Here is a 16,118-nt window from a genome sequence, read left to right on the forward strand (position 1 = left end):
CTCCTGAGTGCAGGCCTGAAGCTCTCTTGACAGAGGGAAAAGGTGTAAATGTTTTAACTGGCCATGTTTTCCCAGCATTGCACCACGTAAAACTTTCACTTTTTTTTTAGGATAAATATTCCTTGGTTTGCAGGACTGCAGGAGCTGGCACTGGGAGCGCTCTGCCACGGTGGGGCCGGGAGCTCACCCCCTCACACCCCAGTGCTGGTGCCTGCAGAGGAGCTTTGCTCCAGGAAAATGCCCCGAGGCAGGAGGTAGAGCTGAGAGCAGGCGACAAAGCCACCTCCTCCTGCAACAGAGGCCATTTAAGGTCAGCCTTAGCTTTTCTCCAGGCAGGAGCACTTTGCATTGCATCCACAAAGCATCTCTTTCACGACTAGCTGCAAGCAACCTGTTGGGGCACAGCCATGGTTCAGCAGTGGGCAGTGGTGGCCAATGCACCCCAGCAAGCACTGGGGTGGCCATGTCCATGTGCCCCTGCCTTGAGACCCTGTGCTGCGCTACAGTACCTGCCTGCCAACTCGTGAGTCACTCTGGGCTGGGCTCTGAGAGCATCTGGGGGCTTCTGCCTCCATTTTGTGGTCACAGCACCTCACCAAGAACTAGTGAGACTTCGATCGCTCTTTGGGTGCCCTGGGTGCTCTCACATTGGGCTGCCACTGTGGGGAGGCACCAGCAGTTGGTATTGGGGCAGCAGGGCCGTATCTGGGGCACCCAGCAGAGTGGCCACGCTGGCCTGTCCTCCCTCTGGCTACGTTTCCAGGGTGCAGTAAGGCAGTCTCCCCCCTGCGCCCCCGTCAGTCTCGCCAAGCCCCACTAGTGAGTCTAACACCAGCACGTGCCACCCACAGGCCCAGATCTCCTAGCCCTGTTCCTAACACATGGTGAGTGGCCAGCACAACCAGGGACTTCATTTTCCTTCCTTTTTATGGTGTTATCAGTGCAAAGTTTAAGAAGGAATGCCAAAATTCGATGGAGTGGCCTGGAAACTTTAATAATCATCGCTTTGAGTGTTCCCCTCATTTACAAAGGGAAATTCAAGCTCAAACATGACTGTAATGTCTAAGAAATACTGCATCTCTTTTGTTGCAAAGGTTTTAATAACTAATCTTCTAATGTACTCCTTAGAGTGTTTACTGTGTTGCATACGCATTTGTCTACATTTTCAGCAACTTTGTTATGCTTTACATTATACCTGATTTTGTATCTATTAAGTGTCCTATTTTCAGGGAATTTACCATTGAACTCAAGTGTAGGTCCAAGGATGTAATCGCGTGGCCAGCTCAATCAGTGCCACTGATAACTCTCTGAAGCTGGCCTTGCTCTCAGCTCACCTAAACACAGCTGCCCCAGTGTAACATGCTGGCGTAAGACTGCACAAGAAGCTGGAGCAACGTGCAAAATCTCTAAGAAGCTGTCAGTACTTTATCTTCTGAACCCTTACTTCCTATTGTGCAAAAGATTATGCAGTCTTGGGGCTTTTTTATTTTTTACTTCAGATTTCTGCTTTAAAATCTCCTGCAGCGGCATAACCTGCCATTCTCATGTGGCAGCCAGAAATTGTCACATCTTTCAAGACAGGTTGTTGCTGTCTGATCCTGCTCCAGTGTAGATATTAGCTGACAATTCTTGGAGCTGTTCTAATCTATCACTCCTTATCCAGGACAGAGCAACAGGGGCTTGCAGACACAAAAAAAACGTTCCTCTTGGTGTAGTATAAGACTACATCCAGAATGTCCTGTATGTTTTTCCTTCTTTTCTGCCAGCAGTGCTGTAGGAGCTGAGGTAGGTGCAACTTGGGTAGCTTAAAGCAATTTTAAATGCAGAATTCTTTAAGTCCTCTCTCTTCCAGAAATTAATATATATTGCTCCCAGCCCTGCATTGATTCGTGACAGTGTTCATGAAGTCGGACTGAGCTGGTCAGGACAGGACCTGTTGATTCAGTTTTCTCTTACATGAGCCCTTGGAGGAAGGCCGTGTGCATGTGGCTTCTCAGCTAAGAGAGTAAAGCTGTTGGGAGTGTCTTGTGCTGTCATCCCCTTTCTACTTACGTAGTGCAGCAGTTTCTAACATCTACAAGCAAACAAATGTTTAACTTGCGGTAAAGTCAATTTTTATTAGTTCTTTCTAAAAGCTGAATAACATACAGCCAAAAGTATTGGCTTTGACGTATAGGATTAAGGGTTGAACTGTAGCCTGTATTCTCATAAAACTGGGAAAGTTAGTGTCCAGATGAGAAATATGACAAATTTTGTAACTGGAGCAATATGAGGAGCATTGTTAGTGCTCTCACAGGCTGCAGTGGGAATTAACTGCTATTGGTGTGACTTCCGACACAGGTGTATTTAACACAGTTGAGTTAAATCCTTGTTCTGTGGAGTCCATCTGTTAATCTGGCTTCAATCCTCCTGTCACCTGCTGTTGCTGAATGTGGGATGAACAGATCCTTATGTGCACTTGGAAGATAAGGCCCGGTTTTAAATCTCATTGTAGTGGTAAATCAGGAATAGATCCACTAGGATGGAATTACATAGGTGTGAAAACAGGGTTGATCTTACTAATTACAAATATATGTGTCTGCATAGCTCTCGCTCTTCATAGGTCATGCTGTCATAGTACCACAAAATGGTTTGGTTTTCTACTATTCAAAAAATATATTAGCCTTATATCTCAGTAGGGAATAGCCCTGATAATTGTATCACCACTTAAAATGTTGGAAATAAATGTACAAAATATAACATGGATGAAAGATTAAGATGCAGTGTGAGCAAGGGTTTAGACGCCTTGGTCAGCATTTCAGTGTTTAGAAGTCTTTAGCAGAACCCTTCACAGTTGTGTGTTGTATCTGAATCGTCAGACAGAGCTGTTTTCACCTGACTCGGGATGTCTGAAACTGAGGGTGCCGCTCATGTTCATGAGTTCATGTTCATGACACAGTTAATTTGCTATTGCTAATTGCTTCTTGTTCTTAAAAACGTTCACAGTTATTTATTTTAGGTCTACTCATGACTTCTTCAGAGCAACTTCTGAGATGTTTGACAATGCCTGGTAAATATCATGCTTTTAAGAACCAAATATTTTTCATTTTTGTGGAATCTGCAGTGACTGCCTGAGTGAGGAAGATATTCTCTATCAGCCAGTTGGTAAAACCTTTGACAAAATCAGCCATACTCTACAAAACTGCTAAGGAGGATAGTAAATGAAACATGATCTGAATGAAGCGGCTGGAATGTTTTGGTATTTTATTTTTTTTTGTTTGTTGTTTGCTAATAAGAGAAAGTTTTATAGAACCAAGCCTATAGTGTTGTCTTCCCTTTGCTACTACAACAATGACTGATGTCTGGGGCTACTCTCTCTCTAGAAAATATTAAAGCCATTCACTGTATCTTTTAGGAAAATGGAATAAAACTTAATGACAAGCTGTTATAACGGTTTGTCAGATTGTTTGAAAGAAATACACTCCTTAATCAGCACTAAAACTGGTAAGCTATCGAAAGCTGAGATGGCATGATGGAAACCTAGGCTGAAGTCTCTGATCTTTATGTCTGGATTTCTGGGTTACTGTCTATTGTAGGGATAGGAAGTTAAGGTTTCTCTCTCATGTTAGCTAATGGACCATAGTCTAGATCCAACACTTCTAAATGCAAAAACTTATGTTGCAACTAACATGTTACTTCAAGAGAAAATGACATTTTCTCATTAAACAAATATGTTGCAATTAAGTGTTTCACTAAAAAATTCCCATCAGTCGCTCCAACTAGTGTAAAGAAGATCCAGCCTTTAGCTGCCAGTTAATGTTGATTTAACTTGTTTTTTCAGCATTGTTCCTCAAAGAAGTAGTTTTGGCTGACTGTGATTTTACCATCTCCTGTGGTCAGAGAGTATACACTTTCTAAAACATACTCTTATCACACATGCAGATTTATTCTCTTCCATTTCTTTATTTAATAGAACTAATGCTTTAAAATATCTATCAAGGATAGAAGGAAAATCTCACTGTGTGTAAGTCACTAGCCAAAGATACTTCATAAAGTTAAGCCACCATAGCTCAGCAGTTGTACGTGGGGAAATGGTAATTTTTTAATGTAATAATTTCTAATGATTTAAAAAAAAACAATGAAAAAGTAATTCCCAATACTAGAAACTTTCTTTTTAATCAGAAACCAAGTTACATTTCTGAGACATAAAACAGTTTTTTGTAAAGTTATGAATACAAAGAATAGCTTTCTAGCTTTTAAGGATTTTTAAAATATAAAATGCCTGGATGAAAAACTGAAATACTATGTCAAGATGAAGGGAAATGGCCAGCATTTTCAACTTTTACAGTAGAATCTCTTTATTTAAAACTGGAGGTAGGAGAAAAATTTCTTATGACTGAATGCTTCCAGGAAGCTATTAAGTAAAGCATGCCACAAAAACATGATATAACAGGGACTGAATATTGGCAAGGTGTTAATTCATCAGTGTGCTTCGTGAGCTCAGAGATACAGATTTTGTCTTATAAAATAAGTTGTCCAAGTCTCTTAATGCCTTCTTGATAGGTTGGAGAGCGGTGAGGGAGGAAAGGGTCATTTCAAATGTACTTGTGAGATAAAGGGTAATGTAAGGTAATGTAGTACTAAAGCTCCTCTCTACTTTGCGAGAAACTAATGTTCTTTGAATTACCCATTGGCAATCTGTGTCTTGAAGTTTATAGGTGAGATTATTGAAGTGTAGAATGAAGCAATTAAAGAGAGATTCTCTCTGTACCTTGCCTCTTGTCATTGACGAGGCTGCAGAAAACACCTGGACTAATATTTGTCTGGTCCCTTTGCTGCTCAATATTTGTAATGTCCTATAAAATGCTTCCACCGCCCCCACCCTTCCCCCCAGAATACACGGTTTTGATGATAGTGAGATATAATGGAAAGGTCTGTGACAAGATCTGCTTAACCACATCATTAGAGGATCAAATAGGAAGGGGTAACCGTGACAAAAAGTCAGTCTTTGTGAAATTAAGCTCTGAGATCTGTCATCAAACCCTGTTAGCTGGAGATGTGCAATTCCATCCACATCAGTAGCATTCAGGTGTTAATAAAAATGAGCAATTAACTGACAAAGTATCAGCCTCTGAGGCACTCTTGAATGTCAGATCATACCTAGGTTTCGATGCTGTAGTTGTATCTCAGCGAATTCCCTCTGCAAGTGCTCCATGTCAATGATATGCATTCAGTGAAGTGCTCGACGTCGATATGAAAATCGGATTGAAATACAAGAATTCTAAAAGCTGCAAATCAACTTCTGGAATACTTAATGGCTATTTTATTATTTCTTAACTGCCCCTGACATGTTTAAGCTTTCTGACCTTCCCCTTGCATCAGTAGCAGTCTCAGCTTAATTTCTCCTGAAATATTCAGTAGCTTGCATTCTGAAGCTTTCCACCTCTTAATCCTCTATTGTCTCTCTTGATATCAACCTTAGCTGCTGACATGACAGCTTTTTCCAATATGTATGTGAACTAAATGGTTTGGATAAAAGCCAAGGAGCATCGTGCCTCCTGGAGAATTGTAGTAAACAGATATTGCATTAAGACCTTGCTAGCCAGAGTTAAAAAAAAAAAAAAAAAAAAAACTAGCAAACTGTTGCCTGAAAGACAACTTAATTCTATAAAGCTCGTGAAGGACACACAGGGCTCACTGCTCTTGGTCAGCTCCATTTGCTGTGGGGTCTTCAGTGTCACTTAGCTTGCTACAAATGGATACAAATGGCTTTGAAGTTTAAATGACATCTCTTCTGTGGAAGGGCTTTATTTCACTCCTGCAGATAACTTGCTGAGGTGAAAACTAATGCTTCTTGCTTTGGGGGGTTTGTACCTTTCTTTAATTCTTTTTTTTAATTTATTTTTTTAAGGAAGACTTTTGTTCGGGAGTCCCTTCCCCCTTGCAACAGTCAGCTACAGAGCAGTCTGGCAAAGCCGGCACAGGACAGCCACCGCCGGGTGCTGCCGGCGTTGCAGCACGGGGGCCCGAATTGCTCACTTGCCTGTGTGATTCGATGTGCCAGATGGTCGTGTGCACACTGAGTCCCAACCTGCTCCCCCTTGCCATTGCCCCGGATGAGGCTGGCTGCTCCTCCTGGTACTGGCAGTGCCGTCACTTGGGCAAGGCAGGTTCGGGATGGCGCGCGGGGGAGGAAGCCAAGCCAATCCCTACCGCTGCTCCTCTCATCCTTAAGGGGGACAGACTCAATGCCCAGTGCTGTGTCTTTTCCCCCACCATTGGCACGGGGGGAGGTTGTCGTGGTTGTTTTTGTGTGCGTCTGTCTAACTCCTACAGCTCAGACTCCCTCTGCTAAGGGGCTGTTCAGTGCTGCCGTTGCAACAGCTCCTCAGTGATGACTCTTGCCTGTGGCCCATGCAGTGATTTCTAAAAAACATAAAATAGTTCTGTGGATTGCTTAGCGTTTTAAGATGATGAGCTTTGAGGCTGTATACCAAAGCGTTTGTCTTAATGCAGCACTAGGTGACTGTTCCTGCAAGCAGATTTCTGTAGTCTCGGGTACTTTGAGGGTCACAGTTGGGAACTGGCATGTTACTATTATTGCGGTGACGTGGGATGTGTTAGCACTGGGTTGGCATCCCCAGGTTCCTTCGGCAGGACTGCTGCAACACGGTGCCCTGCAGGTTTGCAGGAAAGAGAGAGCTTCTTTCCCTCCAGCATGAATCTAGCAATAGTACAGGAAAGGAGGAGAGAGAAGAAATACATTAAGACAGCACAGAAGCAGACTCGAGTTGGGTTTTTGGTTGCATGAATTTTGCTTTTCCTCTCTGGGAATATCACAAGGGAGAATATAGTTCTCTGTTTCAAAGGACTTTTCAATTAAACTTCTATTAGAGTTGTATGAATTAGAATGATTCATTTCTCAGCTTAGAGGCCCTGTCAGTAACTTTGCTCTGTTAAGTTTCAGAGACTTGGGAGCTACCAGACTTGACATATATACTAGTAAGCACAGTAAGCCCCTTGACAGAGGAAGTCACACTAATTGCCCCAGGTAAACACATGGAGAGTGAGTGCGCTGGTCTGTGGCCAGCTCTTCTGTTTAACTCTCTTGCCTGCACACTGTCTCAGGAGTTGAAAACTCCGCTTTGGAAATGTCAGGTGATGACATTTTCATTTCCCTTTGAAAACTATCCCACAGTCAAATGGATCTTACCTTTTAGGAAGCTTTTTCTTTTTCCTCCTTTTTTTTTTTTTTCAGACTGTCTTCATGCTTCAAATAAAAGGGATGAAAAATAGTGTATTTTGTATTTGAGTGCATAAACCTATTCCCTGGCATCAGCAGTGCCAGTAAGCATGTTAATGTATTGTCAGTTCAGCTTCCTTGCAGAAAAAATCTTTGTTTTTTTCAGATGAGCTGTTCCCAACTGACCTTTCTATTCTCTGTCACTGATAGAAGAGGTCTGTCTGCTGCACAGGGCTGAGCCTTCTCAAGTTTGTTCTGGCAGCTGATCCTGCTAGAAACTAGAATTGAGCCGGTCTAATCCTCCTACCACCACAGGTTTCTTACAGTAAAGATCCAACCTTTTTTTTTTTTTATTGTTATATGTGGGAAATTTTTAAATAAATCTGTATATAATACTGAGATATCTCAGAAACGAGTGTCTTCACTTGTGCTCCTCCCTTCTTCTTCCATATGTGTTGTTTGCCTCCATTGCTGCCAGGAGCCTCAGCTGCAGCCTTGAATGGAGGCCAGCGCTTGCATAGCTCTCATCAGGTTTGAAAGGGGTGCCAGGGCAAGTTTCCTTTCTGCACAGCTTGGAACAAAATGAAATGTGTCCATATGTAGAAAATAACTGCAGTAAATGGCAGAAAATTAGAGGTAGAATAGCACATTAGAACATTTTATCAGTTCTTTTCTGTGGGAGTGAACGAAAACTTATAACCAAAAGACTGAACTCTGTCTTAATTTCCAAGCATGGGGGGTTTTTTGTTTTTGTTTTTTTTTTTCCAGTGGGTAGTGATGGGCTACTTTCTCTTATGCTTTTTGGATGATAGATGTGGCATGACCCCTAGTAAGCTAGTTACATGAGTGCTCAACTGCATAGCTAAAATGAATTTTCTTTAAACTAATGGAATACCATATATGTAAAGTCATTTATTAAAAAGACAAATATGCTTAGATCAATAAAGAACATTTGTACATTATTTTGCTAGAAGACAAAAATAATATTAGTTTGGGGGATTGTTTTTTGTTTCTAAGATGACTGTGCATTTTCTTAGAGGAATAAAATGTGAAATTGATCTTTATAAAAGCCTGTCTGGCTTGCTTTAAGCAGTAGCACCACCACATGTCAGGAAGCAGCCAGAGGTCCAAAGCACAGTGTTTACTCTTAATTCTGTGACTAAAAAGACTCAATAAAACCTGCTTTAAGGAAAATATTGAATCGTTCTTGTTAAACCCATAAAAGTAGGATATTAATCGCAGTGTCCAAGCCAGATTCAGTTCCCTGCTGAATAACCTTCCTAAAACTCTTCTTCCACCTTTGCTCAGTTTTATGACATTTCTCATGCCGTGCCTAAATTGTTTAAGGTTACAGTGTTCTCCCTGACTGCTGCATTGCCGTCTCTCCAGAGCTCACATTTCACTAGCTGGCAGGTGCAGTCCTTGCTGGCTTGAGAATTCCTGTGTTGCCTTTTAGGTTTATCAATACATGTTGGGATCTTCTGGCAGAAAAAAGTAAGGTGAAAATCTAGCAACAAAATCTCCCTCTTGCTGACATCCTGAAAATTGCTTTTCCCTTTAAATAGCACACTGGTAGGAATTAAGTCTGGGACTTTCATGTTCTCTCAGATAGCCACTTAAGATAAGCTTTTGCTTAAGCCACAGGCATTGAGAAGTCAAAAGAGCACTTGAAAGCACTTTTTGCTCTGAATTCTCAAACTTCATTGTGACATGTAGTTAGTGCCATGGAAAGCTGAGGAACAGCAGTGCGGTTAGAGACTCAAAATAATACTGGCAAAGGTGAGTGTATATGAACTTTTGTTTTGAAGCTAATGAGAAAAGAAGCTTGCAAGGAATACTCATTCATCTCCTTAAAATATCTAAAATTTTAATTAAAACATGATTTAAGCATAAAGTACTATATACTATTTGTTATTTAAGTGTGGTGTCTAAATCCCCAGTCCCAGTATTGTGCTTAGGCCAGGTAAAGAATAACCATTGGTGATCAGTTATTTGGATAAGGCCATTTATCCTCTAAATTCAGTATTTTTAAGAAAACTCAACTCAATGCCATCTGCTCATGAGAAAAGAGTCAACATATACTCAGGTCTCTGCATAGTGTATTTTCTTATGTGGTCCCACATAGGCATTTCCTAAAAGTTTTTTCTTGCAAGTGAGTGTAATGGTGGTAACTTTCATTGGTTTGAAGACTATGTGGTATGAATTTGCATGATTTTGCCATTGTGTTTTACAAGTCAACATAAGGATAGTATTAAAGTGTTCTAGTACAAGAATGCTCTAGCTTATAGCTTATTTCTCTCAAGGAAAGTAAGTAGAGCATTTCAGTGGGGGAGTTCTTAGCTCTCTCAAATTGTTTTCTGGCATTCTCCTGATGTGTCTTTTTTGAGACAGCATTTGCCTTTTTTTCTGAGTAGCCAAATACCTTTTGATGACAAAGCTATCTTTGTGATTTTGTATTTTGGTTGTTTCATGTTGCTGCCAAGTAGATAATGCAAAGTCTATGTCTTGGTATTTTTAAGCCTGACACATGCTGAAAATAAACTGTTCCCAAGATGATATTGCCAGGTATTCTTGCAAGCCAGCTCTATGTATTTAATTCTTTGAAAGACATCTGACAAGTCAATTTTCCCTGGAAGCAGAGCTCTTCATTACCTACTGAAGCTATCAGTACATACCAGATCTACTGGTTCTGTAATTTAAAAAAAAAAAAAAAAAAAAAAACCAGCTTCCAAAGAGCATGTGTGTTTGCAGTAGTGGTATTTTGTGATGGAGCAGTGAATCTCAGTCTAGTTTGTAATTTTGACATTGCCAGACTGCTGATCCCATTAATGACAAGCCGCTGGCTCTTGTGTTTCTCCTTATATTGGAAAAAGGAGAACTGTTCTTACCTCTCCTGAATACTGAAAATCAATATACTCATACTTTTGAAGTATCTAGATCCTCATATAAAACATGATTCAAATATTGGTTAATTTGTAAATAAGGTTAATATTTATAGTTTAATGCAAAATTTGATATTAATAGTGATCGTGATTTGGGTAGAAAATGAATCAGGCCATTGGAGTCAGGCCATTTGTCTCTGAAATACAGTATCTTGATTCTGCCAGTGGCTAGAGCCCAGTTTTGGGCCAGGGAGAGGTGTTTGTGTCAGCTGGACTGAGTTAGCTGAGGAGGGAAAAAATGTATTGGATTCCTGTTAAACTGAACAACTAATAATATATACTTGAGTTCTCATAAATGCTTTGTTCTGAAGTATCATGAATGATAATGGTACAAAGAAAATACTGTATGTTTTTGAAACTGCACATTGTGCAAGTTAGGGTATTATCTAATGAGTGCCTCACAGGCACAATTCAGTAAATAAGCAGTCTGTTTGTGTTTCAGAGGAAGCAAATGATTTTATTTGTTCTGGAAGTTTTTCTAAATGGACATGAGGCTCCAAGATGATTAGACTCTGTGACAACAGACTGAAGTCTAAGGGTTTGCTTTTAAATCATTGGCTCATAAGCAGAGGTCTCTGATTGATTTTTAAATAGTGGCTCACTTTATGGTAAGTTCCAAGAACTAAATGGAACACAGTTATATAATTATGAATAGTGAAAAGCTAGTGAGTTATCTAACACACTGTTTAACTTACAGTTGTTGCTAGTAATGAAGATGAAGCTCCTGAATTCTAATTTTCTGGCTATCTCTAAGGTATATTTCAGATGTGTATTTCTTTATCATTCTGCCTCCCATTGCCTTAAAGGTTTTCAGAAGAATGCTGCCAGTTGTCATTCACATTCTTGCTTTGTATGGATATAGTTTCCAACTGATCTAGTTAGGAAGTATAGATAACTACCTGGGTCTGAAATGATTTTTTCCCCCTCTACAAACTGTGTTTATCCTCAAATTATCGTGAACACAACAGCACTAGTACTGCAGATTTAATCTGAGCGTGTTAGAATAGGGGTGTCAGATGTGCTTCTGTCTTTTTAAAATAGAACAACATCTTGACAACAAGCTATTTGAAAGTAATTGGCTCTTTTCTAATTTTATTGCATGTGAATAGGAAAAGATTTCATATTATTCACTGACAAAGAAGATGCAATGACATGTTCACTTTTCAAATGTTTTGTGCGAAAGAAGGTCTTAATGAGGTAGGTTTTTTTTTTTAATTGTCACAAAAGCGCTTTCGGTAAAGCTTTAAGTATCCTTTCAATATGATCAAATCTAAAGCTCTTAGATTTTTAAGTGACTGATGTTTCTAAATCATCTGTTTATATTGTTTTGAATAATAAATGTATAAAAAACATACTTAGGAAAATTGAAATTTGTCCTTTTTTTTTCCTTTAGAAAGTATGTCTGTGAAATACGATCTTCATTCAGAAATCACTGCCTGTGTTTTCTAGGATTACTTTTTTGTAGAAAGGTCAGTTTGTTATGTGGAGTCACTTGCTAATATCTGAAAATCAAGAAGATGCCTAACTGTGATCCCTGCCCTGTGGGGCCTGGTGTCATGCGGTGAACTGCACCTCCTACGAGAGCCCCCGGTTTCATCCACTCTTGCTGCCCCTCTCACCAGGCTGGGTGCTGCTCAGGAGAAGCCACATGTGGTCGTCCTTTCTAGGGTGAGCAAAGCAGCTTTCTAGAGCTGTGGTTGAATAATTAACTTCTGATATAACTGAAAACAACTTTTCTAGAGAAATGGCTCATTGGTTTGCTTCATTAAGAGGTACCACATCAAGTCTAGTGCAGCTGACAGGGTAAGCAACAAAATAAGGGCTGAAAAACATGAAAAAGAAGTGGACTTGAAAGCATGAGTGAGAAAAAGAGAAGGAGGGAGCAACATAGTAAGAGCTGTCATAATAAAGCATCTAACTCATAAACTTTTATTTGGAGACCCAAAACATTTATTAAAGCAGCAAGAACTAATCAGAATGACCAGAGAGAAAGTGTGTGGTCTGGGCTTGGCTTTGGGGCAGTGCTCTGACTAATAACCCGTCTTATTTAAAGGTTGGCTCAGACCTGTGCTGATTGAGGAGGGAGACACAAATGGAGTAAATGGGCTGTGCCAGACCTTTGCCCACAGGAAGAGATGGCCAAAGATGCATTTATACGACAGCAGAGCTGCACTCTTACACCTTCGCATAAAGTCTTCTTGCCCCCGCGAGCAGAGGAGAGTGGAGCCCTCTGTGGCTAAAGTATAACGACACCCGGAAATACCTGAAGAGCAGAAGGCCACCAAAGAGGGACTGGATATCTCCATAGGTGCAACACAATGCTAATTTAAATGCTAGCAGTTCACATCCTGATCTGTATGAAGGACTGTTAATAGATACTCACCCCCAATAACTAATGGACATTTTCTCATACGCAGGCCTCAAGTAAGAAAACTGAGAAATCTTCAGCACATGCTTTTGCTGTGGTAAATATTAGCTTTGCATCTGATAAGGATAGATATGATTCCTTCATGACCAAAAAAAAAAAAAAAAAAGGCAAGCATCTTCATGCTGTAAGTATAAAAAAACAACATCAAAAACATTTCAGGTGTGTCAGGGGAAAAAAACACAAGCGTGAGTGCAGTGCTTGCATAACATGATTACAAGGGATGAGGGATGGGGAACCGCAGCTGCAGCAGAGCTTGCTGCTTCTCCTCTGGGGTTGCTGCTTCTGCCCTACTGCGTTTCCTGGACTGCAGTACACCAAAGCATGGACTTCAACTTCAAATGTGTTTTTTATGTGGTTTTATGTTTTATGTTGCCTCTGATAACTTTTCTGCTCCAAATATGTAACTTGGTAATGAGGCTGTTGATATAAGAAGCCCTCATGATAGAGGGCTGTGGACAGCAGCAACAGTCTGATCCAGAGTGTTCTTCATGATTTTGTTTTAGTAATATGTGTAACAACAACACACATGATGGCGTTGAGTACCAAACAGAATAGTAGATAAGGAATGCTGTGCGACTTCTCTGTATGTGAATGTTTGATCTTATTGCTCTGAACACACACTATAGTTTTCCTGTGTTTCTCATAAGAAAAAAAAAAAGTGTTTTTCTTGGAAAAGTAAATTATCCTTCTCAGCTGTTTATTTAGTCATTTCTCCTTGAGCTCATGAAGCAGTTCAGCTGTTTCAGGTGTTATAGGTCTCCTTATCTGAGGTATTGATTTACCTATTTTGAGAATTTGGCAGTGAAGGCCAACTGTAGCATTTGAGTTACTCATAAATTTTAGTACAGCCTTCCAAAACAGCATCCCTATGAGAAGTATGGTACTGGTAGTTGATATTTAGTCATGCACTTGATTTCTTTCTGATAGGCATTGAGGAAATACGCGGCAGAGAATGGAACTGAACACGGTTCTTCAGAGTGCAAGATTACGACAATAAAACAGTTAGGGCAATTCCTTTACAAGGTTTATAGCTGATTTTCATAGATTGTTAGCTGGGTGTTCAGCCATTTTTACTGCTTTTTCTAGACCTAGTCCTTGAAAAGATCTCTGCAGAAATAGGAGTCACAATATACATTTTAGAACTACTTCCCAAACCTAAGATCAATATAATGAAAACTGTAACTGTCACCAGATCACTTCTATGATTTTATTTCCCCTAACAAAAACTCCTTACAATTCTTTCTTTCTTCTGTAAGGCTAATTATCTTGAGGGTAATTCTCTCATTTATGACTTCTCCCCCCCCCCCCACCCAAAAAAAAAGTCCAATAGCAAGAATTTTTTTTTCCTAGTCTTGAAAAAATACTTCAGGGATTATACTTTTTATTATTTTAGATAGTTTTCCCAATACCTTTGTGGTCATCAAGTACTAGAGAGCCTATCACAGATTATCATGAAAAATGTGTTGTGGAGATGTCAGTCATTCTGAAATGCTTTCCTTTAAAAAGTGAATTAATGCAACAGTTTGATGACACCTATGGTGTAAGAGGTAGGTACAAAAAGCTACCATTTTAGTGCTGAAATTTTTACAATGATTTTATGGTAGCATACAATAGCATTACTGCATATAAAGACTATTGTTACTGCACACAGTAACAACAAAGTGTTGTTTGGGTTGCCATACATTCATGGCTTTTTATAGAATTCAGTTGCATAAATTTCTATATGGTCATGCTTAACGCTGGTAAAATACTTGAGTCAAAAGCCAGAGCAGATGACTTGAGCTCTTACAAAAGAAATCAGACCTACTATATTCTGAGAAGAATACATGTAGACATAATTGTTTGTGTCCTTCACCTGCCTTTGGTGTGGGCTTTTCTTAGTGTCTTTACAGAGCCTAACACATGATGCAAGAACCCTTTTTCAGCTTGTGCCTTACACGACAGAGGTTTTTTGATTTTTTTTTTGTTTGTTTGTTTGTTTTCCTTTACAGGTCTGATTTTCCAAATACTTTGAAGTTCTCCATCATTTTCCTCAGCTCCTCCTCCCAGTGTCTTGGTCTGAATCCACATAGAAATGTAGTATTCCAGTCATGATGGTCCAGGAATCTAAAAGAGGCAAGATTTGGAAAGAGACCTCAGAGTGCATCCCCCCACCACCTCTTCATGCTTGTTTAAAAGATGAATATTTTTCTCTAGGAACTTTAATTTTTATTTAATATTTAAAAATTAAGCACAGTGGAGAGCCCAGACTATATCTGGAAACCAATGGAAGAGCTATTCTAAACGCTGGGCTGCCAGACAGGTGGCACAGCTTCACTGCTATGCTGGGTTAATATCTCTAGCAGACACAGCAGGAGGAAGGATCTGTTGTTATGGCAAACTAGTAACACCTGTGGAGGTGAAAAATAGCATAGAAATGACTGTGCTAATTTTTTTTAAAGGCATATGGAAAGGTAGTGAGGAGACTTGGTTGTGGGAATGAAACAGGGTGGCATTCTGGCAATACTCTTACCTATTTCTTAATGTGTTGAGTGAACAGTTCAGAAAATGTGTTTTTCTAAAAAAAAGACATCTACTCCTGCCTGTGTTAGCTAGGAATTTTTGACAAGCACTAGCTAGAGGAAAGAAAGAAAGAGGCATGTTCAGCTCTAAAAACAGAGGAAGACCCACTGGAAATAGGGTATGCTTTATTTAGGGCAGAATCTTTTATTTATTTTATTTTTTTGTGTTTTCAGTATAGGCCCATGAGAACTATGCTTTCAGTTAATTTTTGTAGAGCATTGTTAACTCACTGCCTTATGTATCATCCAGTGACATTTTTTTAAAAAAGTTTAAACTTGCTGGGATTTTTTTTTTTTTTTTTGGTGACTTTTTTTGCCATTTAGCCAGGGAGAATGTCAGGTATGACAGTGAATCCTGATACAGTACTGAATTTCTAGAAGGGATGCCTTAGAAATCTTGATCCTACAGGGAGCAAAATGGGCTGAACAGAAAGAAGGTATCTGGAGGCCAAGGGAAGGTGTGAAAACCCACAAGGAACAGAAATTATGAAAGAAGAATCCTGCAGAGAAACCAGGATAGTTGGTGGTGGTCTCTGAGCACACTGTCCCCACTTTTATTCCCTCATGCTTTTGAGCAGAATTCAGCAGCAAGTACTGGTGAGCACAAAGCACTGGGAAAACGAGGCAGCTGAATCTCTGGTCATGGAGCAGAGCTCCCAGCAAACAGGAGAAGGAAGAACAGGCTGAAGATATCATTGTTTTTTACTATTTTGAGGTCAGCTCAATGGCTATTGGATTGAGCTACTCTTTTGTTTGGCATGTGGGAATATTTCCAAAATAGCTTTTGTGTACCTTAGGTACTGGTGCATCTTCAGTGATGCTACATGCTGTACTAATGGGATCATACAGAGAAGGCAACCTTCCTCCTTGTGTTAGTTAAATGTCCTCTCCCTATGCTGGGCTGCCCAGCTTTCTCCTTTTCTTTGACCTAAGCAAGGGTTTGCTCTCTCTCAGATTAGTGAGGG

This window comes from Apteryx mantelli, chromosome 1 (assembly GCF_036417845.1).
Source record: "Apteryx mantelli isolate bAptMan1 chromosome 1, bAptMan1.hap1, whole genome shotgun sequence".
NCBI lineage: Eukaryota > Metazoa > Chordata > Aves > Apterygiformes > Apterygidae > Apteryx > Apteryx mantelli.